Raw genomic sequence first — 7,366 nt, 5'->3', positions numbered from 1 at the left:
GTCATTCTACCTCTTTATTATTTTAATAAGCGAAACTCATAGGTGTGGTGGCAGCATCAGGGTAGATACCACAAAACAGGGTGTGAGTGAAACGTTTTGTGTAAATCTCTGATCTTCCCCACCTCTAAAAATCATTACTTCTTGACATTTAATGTGTGGTATTTATTTAATAGGAAATTTCATTTGTTGATCAATGAACCCTCTCTGTGTTTAGATCCAGATTGTCAGGGAATGATCTTTCGTGATTGTTTTATTTTATTTTATTTTCTGCCCAACAGCTCTCAATAAACAAAGTACATCCAAAAGGAAGACCTCTTCAAGTTCTTTACCCTGAAGATGCGCAGCTATAGTGATGGACCCCCAGAATTTCAATGAATAAGCCTACAATGACTTTGAAGTTCCCGGAAGTGCTCAGTGACTCAGAAAAATTGTGTCTTAAAAATTACCACCAAGGGGAAAACTTCACTGTGTCTCTTCCGGCACCCTCCTTGCTGCACCATGCATCCCCCACCATCCCCGACTCTACCTGCTTTCTACCTGCTTCCACGATGACCAGTGGAATAAAAAAAAATATCGCTGAGGCCTCTCCTATTATTGTAACATATTATTTTAAAATGTTACAATGATAAAAATGCATTCCTCTAGAATGATTTTCCACTCTCATGACCACTACCAAAACCTGTTTACTCTTGATGATGCCAATTTCCTTCTAATGGAGGGCAACAGCTCTGGAATCAAAGAAAGAAAAACACTCATCCCATATCTCTCTCTTCCTCTTCACAGTTTCACTTTTCTGCTCTTTCCCCATCCTGTTTCCATGGTTTACTGACTTTCAACATGACCTTTACCTTGCTCACAGACTTCCTTTGGACCCCATTTTTTGGAATGTCATCATTCCTATTCATGACACTTTCAACAATTTTGCCTTACAACCACTTGCTACCTTCAATGAGCTGAAATCACATCTGGACCCACCTTATTGCTTGGAACTTCACCAGCACTATTCCCTTGAATGCTGACATCTTCTGTCCATCTAACTCTTCTTCCTTTCTCAGTCCATTGGCCTCCAGCCTTTCATTCCCTCCTAATTCTCTCACTGACCCCATTCTGACTTTTCTGGTTTCTATCCATTCCTGTGCTTATGAGAATGCATTTTAGAGATGCTTGTAATAGTCCCAGATATTGCCTCCCATTTTATACTTTACTATAAATTTATCCACACTGCCCCATATTCTGCAGCATGGATTCAATCCATCATCTGCATATGCTCTTTGATTCTACTCTCACACTGCCCAGGGGTGCTGAAAAAATGTCATAATTAAGACTTTTGTTTCCATTATTAATTCATGTTATCTAATCTTGACTTAGGGATTCTGAGGTATCAATTTCCTCCACCACCCCTTCCCGCTATTTTTCTCACTTATTAACCCATACCTTCTTTCACTGTGCCTGTCTTTGTGCTTGGCACAAGTAGACAATATGTTCAATGTATGAAAACAAATCTAAGCCATTCCAACCTTCCCTACTTTCTCTTACTTTACAAAGAGTTTTAGGATATCTAACAGTAATCCTGTTGCATTGAAAACAGGACCATCGATCCAGTTATCCAACACAAACGTCTGGGTGTTTCCCTTGATAGTCACATATTTAACCAGTTATGAGGTCTGGCAGTCCTACCATCTAATTCTCCAGGATATATCCATTGAGATCTCTCCATTCCCATGTTCTCACTCTATCTCAGGATGCTATTCCTTCTCACGATGAATACTTTAGCAGTCTTGTTTCCCTCTCTTGTATTTTCTACACTGCTATCAGAATGATTTCTAAACACAAAGTTGATTGCAGTCACACCTCTACTTAAAACTTCTCTAGGATTCCCTACTATCTCAGGGTCCATTTCAAACACCCTGGAATGCATTCAAGGTATTTCTGGGGTATAGCTTCTGATGCACTCTCTTACCTCCACCAGACCTATTAATCCACCTACAGTTCCAATAACTCTCCTGCCTCCAGACCTTTACACATTGTCTTCCCTCTAATGGAACATGCTTTCTTCTTACCACCCTACCCCATATCTGTTTTCTGGATAATTCCTTTGGGTCCTAAAGGCAAATTCATTATGGCAGCGTTTCTCTGGCTACTGAAGATTATGTAGGGTCCCCTCCCACCCAACGTGTTTCCCTAACCTGATGTGCTCACTCCACGTAGAACACTTGCTTCACTAAAATGATATTATATTTTCACTTGTCTCATATCCCTTAGCTAGTGTTGTGTAACAGGGTACGAAATTGAAAAGTTCAGTGGAGACACCAAGTGTTGAGGCACCCACCGCTCACTTCTATCAAGAATACGGAAAGCTCAGGAATGAGGATTTGGAAAGAGAGTGATTTGGGGGAGCCGGGCTGGGAATCACACTTTGCTCTCTCCCTCCTCCATCACCTCTCCCACAACGCAGGAAGTAGATGAGATTGATTCACGTTACATAGTAGGAGCTCAAGTAATATCAGCTGACCAAATGAACTCTGCATCTAAATTTCTCTGCTTCATCACCATTGCTCTCCTCTTACCTTCCTGTTTCATAAGCAGTGTTTCTATCTCTATCCAAAGTTGAGCCCCATCTCAGCTTTTCATTATTTCCCCTTTGTACTTCCTTTAGGAAATTAATCCATTAATTTTCCCTTCTCTCTCTTTGATTTTCCATTTCCAATTTATACTCGATCTTTCCCCCTCTATGAACATATCCAAGTTCCCTTACCATCAAAAAGAGCAACACTTGACTTCTGCCCCGAAAAGAATAGCCAGGACTGGACTTACCTTCCTGGCTGAAACAGTGAAATCCCAGACAAAATATGCGAAACACTGGTTTTCAGATATTGCATATCAGGCCATGCAGGATAGTGATCTCATAGAGATGGGAATGAAATGACAGGAGCTCTATAGTTTTCTCAGGTTCTGGAGTTTCCAGAGCAAAGAGGAAGGGAGACCCTGGTGAAGAGCAGCTATCTCTATGAGTGGAGGTGGTAAAGCTGGGAATTTGAGGGGGACGAAGGGAACTGGAGTTCACAGAGTACTAAAGAGGAAAGAGTTGCACGCAGAGAAAGCTTAGGAGGTCAGCAAAATTGCCCTTAAATCTTCAGATAAGTGTTTTATCAGCAGACGAAAGTAATTTATCTGAGGGAAGAAACATTCCAAAGGAGCAGAGGAATAATCCCCGGAATTCACACAGGAACAGAAATAGTTCATGTTTACACAATCCAGAGTGTAAAATCACCTAATTAATGGAGTGCTGGATAGAGTATTCAGAAAGGTATTGCCTCAGTACTGGGGCAAAGTCACCCTTAGACAGAGGTTTCTCTGGTCCTGCCTTACAAAGCTTTAAAAAAATGCCTCAAAATGCTCAAACCATTTCCAGTTAACTCAACTGAATCACAGCCCAATCAAGAATATTAAGGAATACAAAATGTCCAGTACCCAATAAGATAAGGTTCAAAATTAAAAATTAAAAGTTTCTATCCAGTTAAAATTTTTATCCAATTAAAAATTACCAGGCATGCAAAGAAGCAGGAAATATGAATCATAATAAGGATAAGAATCAACCATGATAAACAGACCAAGAAATGATACAGATGATTATATTAGTAGAAAGAACATTACAACAGTTATTATAAATGTATTCCATATTTTAAAAAATAGAGTGAGATTGAGCATGTCATGTAAAAAGGACCCAAACTGAACTTCTAGATATGGTAACTACAATGATGTTCTCAGATGTTTCATCTGAGATGAAAAATACTTTGCAGAGGATTAGCAGCAGTTTAGACACAGAAGGGAACATCAGTTAATATGAAGACATAGAAATAGAAAATAAAATGAAACACACTGAGTAAAAAAAAAGACTAAAAAATGAACAGCATAGTGAGCAGTGGGATATTCTCAAATTTTTTAATATATTCGTAATTAGTTTCAGATCTAATAAATTCAATCTAATAAATTCAGTGAACCCCAGGAATTAGAAACATGAAAAAATCTACAAAAAAAATAATAATCAAATTTCTTAAAAGCAATAATAAAGAGAAAATCTTCAGGGCTTCCCTAGTGGCTCAGTGGTTAAGAATCCGCCTGCCAATGCAGGGGACACGGGTTTGAGCCCTGGTCTGGGAAGATCCCACATGCCACAGAGCAACTAAGCCCATGCACCACAACTACTGAGCCTGCGCTCTAGAGCCCGAGAGCCACAGCTACTGAGCCCGTGTGTCACAACTACTGAAGCTTGCGTGCCTAGAGCCGGTGCTCCGCAACAAGAGAAGCCACCGCAATAAGAAGCCCGTGCACTGCAACGAAGAGGAGCCCTGTTCGCCGCAACTAGAGAAAGCCCAAGCGCAACAACGAAGACCCAACGCAGCCAAAAATACATGAAATAAAAATAAATAAATTTTTTTAAAAAAGAGAAAATCTTCAAAGTAACCAGCATAAAAGACACATGATGTACAGAGAAACAAAGGACGGAAACAGACTTCTCATTGGAAGCAATGCAAGCAAGAAGAGAGTAGAACACCACCCGTAAGCTAGTAAAAGAAAAAAAAAGAGATAGAGGAAAAAAAAACAACAACACTGTCAACCTAAAATTCTATTTGCAGTAAAAATGCCTTTCAATAATATTGTATAATAAGCATACCATAGTAAGAGTAATCAGAAGAAAACCTGAGGGGCTATATTAATATCAGATTAAATAGGTTTCAATGCCAAAAAAGTTATCAGAACTAAAGAGGGTTATTTCGTAATGATAGAAGGGTCAATTTATCATGAGGACTTAAAACTCCTAAATATTTGTGCACTGTATAACAAAGTTTTAAAAATAAGTGATGCAAGTTTTAGGTAAATGGCAAATTGCTTATAACTCTGTATATTCCAACCTCTGTGCCTTTGTTCACACCTCTGATTGTCCAGTTCCTTGAATAATCCCTCCTACAACCTTTGATTCTATGCTTCAAGCTTCTTCCTGAAAGTCAGCTCTTTCGCAACGCCTTCAGTTCTCCTTTTGACCTATCTTTCCAGCATCTTTCATGTTCTATCTTATGTAATTGTCATTCATTAGTTCATATACATATACATATGCACACATGCACATTCATAGATAGATGTCTGTGTATGCACACACATTAATTCATTATAAATATATCTTTCCTATTGAGGATCATGTTTGTGATTTTCCTTTGTATGCCCTATTGTCTCCTACCCTCTCTATCATTTAGACACAGTGCTTTGCACATGTTAATTCACTCTTTCATTCAGCAAATTTATTTTCTATTTGCTATGTGACCAACCCATGCTAGGCACTAGACATACAGTGTCACATACAATAGATGGAATACAAGTCTTCTTCAAACTTAGAGTTCAGTGGAGGAGGCAGACATCACTGAAATAAGTATTTATTTTAAATCTTAGGGCTATAAAGAACAAGAATGTTTCTTCAGGGTCCTAAGTTGCAAGCAGCAGAAAATGAACCTGGCTGACTTAAACAGAAATATAATTTATTGAAAAGATGTGATAGTTTATAGATCTGGCAAGAAGTTTGGGAAACCACTGTCAGAAAGTGGATGGGAATAAAGGTGGATGCATAGCCAAACCCATGCCCCAAATTAAGCTGCAGACCTAGTCCAGTGAGGGCACTACTTGCGACTCCATTAATCGCTGGAATCCATGACTTGGCACGCCTTACATTGGCAGAACTGGATGAAGGATTCTACCATCAGCACCAACGCTACTGATGCCTCTGTGATCCCTCAAAACTGGATGTCAGCATAGCCACCCTCGCCACTTTGGAATAAATCCTCTTTTGTTTATGCTTCTTTGAGTTACTAGCTTCTCATTTGAACCTGGAGGCAGGTGTATATAACTTGCTAAACCTAGTGCATTCATCTGCACTCTAGCTGAAAGGAAATCTAAGAACGTGAGGGTTCCACCATGGGAGGTGGGCTCTCTCTCTCTCACTATAACTCATACTTCAGGAAATTGACCAAATAGGGCATTGGTTCATCTACAGCACAGCCCAAAAGACCTTGACAAATGTTTTCTTTATATGTTGAGTGTATGCAAGTAAATTACAGAGAGTCTTCTAATGTGGGAAGTTGGGGAAATCTTTGATGAGTAAGTGACTTAATCATAAACCTGAAAGATGAATAAAAGCTGGCTTGACCTAAGGGTGGAGGAGGAAAATGTTGTTAGAAACAAAGGGAAGAGCATATGTGAAGACCCTCCTTCAAGAAGGAGTTGGGGGTTCAGAAACTGAGTGAAATCCACGGACTTTGAGATGAAGCCAGGGAGTTAGGGAAAGGTCTGGTTTCTTTCCAGGGCCTTCTAGGCCATGCTTAAGTCTATGAACTTTATCCTAATAACTCTATAAGGACAGTGCAAGGTTAGAGCACAGGATTAAACTTATGAAGCACAAGCTTTAAAGAAATAACTCAGGGTTCTGGGTGAAGAATAAATTGACACTCAAATGTTGAAACCATCCAACAATAAATGGGCAAGCAGTGGGGTGGGGAGGTAAAATTAGAAAACTTTGGGCTGAAAAGACTTGCTTATCTTGGACAAATCAATTAACTTTCCTGAGGCTCATTCCTCATCCATAAAATGTGGGTTATTTTCCTGTATTTATCTACCTTTGAGGTTATTGTGAGGTAAAATGAAATAGAAGATATGATTTCTAATTGTAGAATGCTCACAAATATGATGTTCTAATAAATATTTAGTGAGCGCTCAATTATTTTGCTAAGCATGGTGGACAGTATACAAATTTATTAAACTTATGGGAAAATATTCTAATTTTACATTTTACAGAATGTCATTTATTATCATCAGTCCCTGGTCTCTATGTTTTTAACTACACTTCTATAGGGAGGCAGTATTATTCTGCAGATTGACTGATATACGTAGAGCATTGATTGTAGTACTTGACACATAGTAAGCCGCTAATAAGTACTAAACATCATTAGTAATAATGTATGCATCATAGAAATTATTCCCGAAATATATAAATATATATAATGTTGGTTCTTCATTTTGGTAATTGTTTAAATTTCTCCAATAGAAAATGACTTTACAGTCCATAAAGTAGAGAAATGGGTTAATGTTTACAAAGACAAGAGAGAGCAGGGTTGCCAATATTTTAGAGAAAAAACCCCATTAAAACCATTTTGAACGGCCAGTTTTGCATTGAGCACCTCAGCACACCGGAAGTGGGAAAGAAATCTTTCCCCAGGGAATTTGTACCATCAATGTTCTTCAAATCTTAGACGTAATCATATCTGACCTAACTAAAAAATTATCCTAGGATAGATACAGCCTATTAAGCCAATTTTCCTCT

Source organism: Eschrichtius robustus, chromosome 17 (genome assembly GCF_028021215.1).
Source record: "Eschrichtius robustus isolate mEscRob2 chromosome 17, mEscRob2.pri, whole genome shotgun sequence".
In the NCBI taxonomy this organism is placed as follows: Eukaryota; Metazoa; Chordata; class Mammalia; order Artiodactyla; family Eschrichtiidae; genus Eschrichtius; species Eschrichtius robustus.
This window is presented reverse-complemented; position numbering follows the sequence as displayed.